The sequence below is a fragment of the Capricornis sumatraensis genome, chromosome 3, assembly GCF_032405125.1.
Source record: "Capricornis sumatraensis isolate serow.1 chromosome 3, serow.2, whole genome shotgun sequence".
NCBI lineage: Eukaryota > Metazoa > Chordata > Mammalia > Artiodactyla > Bovidae > Capricornis > Capricornis sumatraensis.
Window position 1 is genome coordinate 130,776,700 of NC_091071.1, and position 1,627 is coordinate 130,778,326.

At 40.9% G+C, this 1,627-nt stretch overlaps 1 pseudogene; it reads right to left on the minus strand.

The window, feature by feature from the left end:
- Window positions 1-380: 380 nt before the first annotated feature.
- LOC138076789 (non-histone chromosomal protein HMG-14 pseudogene) lies at window positions 381-1,115 on the minus strand (annotated as a pseudogene).
- Window positions 1,116-1,627: the final 512 nt, after the last annotated feature.

Here is a 1,627-nt window from a genome sequence, read left to right on the forward strand (position 1 = left end):
TGTAGTTGTGATTCTTAACAGTTATTCCAGTGACTTTCCAGCTTAAAATTTGGAGCAAACTTTCCTTAACAGGATATCAAGTACCAATATCTTCAAATATTGATATGTTGTTACATCTTAAGTCCCACTGATTCACAATTTAATATCATATACACTACATACCCAAACTGTCAATCGTTCACAGCACATTAACCAAGTTACTAGGAAAACTGGACTACCACGACCAAAGATGTTATAGTATAGTGCACAAAATTCTGACCAGGAGAGCCAAGATCAAAAAGTGGTTTTCTGTAGGAAATAATTCTACCAAAACAATATGGGAAGAGAAGTAATTTAAAGTGTTAAAGACATTAACTGCCCAACTGACTCCAAACTGCCATTTAGTACGCTTTTGTATTATAGGATATCAAAGCTACCCCCCATCTATGGAATGTTAAGCTGACACCCAAGACAATCAAAGCCTCCCGTATCCAATATCCCACTATTTTCTGGTTGTACCAAAAAATAAACAACCAGCGAATGATTTCACCTCTTAAAAAAAAGCATTTACACTTAAAAAATGGGATGAGGTGGGATTCCCTCCTTTTTAAAAATGTTTCTAGAGCTACTAAAAAACTTGCATTTACAAAATAGTTGATAAAAATATTCCTCTGGATTGTACAAGAAGGGAAACAGGGACCACTGACAGGACTTGGTGTGTGGTTATTAATCAGACTTGGCTTCTTTCTCTTCGGCTTCATCAGAGGCTGGGCTCTCCTCGTTTTTAGTCTCTCCATTTTCTGCAGGAAAGTCTTCTTTAGTCTCCTGGTTGGCCACTTCCGCCTGTTTTCCCTTTGCTCCTCTTTTCCCTTTTGTTTGCACTTTTTTGTCTGAAGATTTATCCTTTCCCGCCGCCTCTTTTGGCTTCGTTTCCACTTTCGCAGGAGCCGGTTTAGCTGACAACCTCGCCGATCTCCTCTTGGGCTCCTCCTTCGCCGCCCCCTCGGCGGAGCTGACCTTCCTCTTGGGCATCGTGGCGACGGGGCAGGCGAGAGCCGTGTGCCTGAGGGCCGCGGCGCGCCGAGAGCCTTCGCGAAGCTGAGTAGCCTGACCGCAGCCGCTCCTCCCGCCGCCCGAGCTGCTGGGACCCCTGGTCATTGTTTTTAACCTCTTGCTATGAGCAATGATGTCCTTGTATTGAACAGGAGAAGGGTGTTCACCAGAATTATCTTTAAGATCCTTTCCAGGAATATTTTAAGCCACCCATCCATTTTGGGTTAGTTGAACTTAAAACTAAACAATATTATTTTAAAATTTATTTAACTGGATTTATGTACCAGGCAATGAGTTGGCACTGTCAACGTGTTCAAGTTCTGGAACTCCCAGTCATCAGACGTCTTTCACCCACATAAGGATCAAATGATGGTGCCAGTGCAATCTGCATATTAATGTTGGCAAGGCTTGATTTACTTTGTATTTAATTTAGATGAGTATAAATATAAGTCCTAATATTTTCTTCCCTAAAACATCCTCAGAGGATCATTGCTCTAATTCAGTAGTTTAAGAAAAATGTATTGAATTCTTGTTTTGTATCATCATAGGGTTAAGTTTGAAATGTACAAAAATGAATAAGATGAATTTTGCAGTA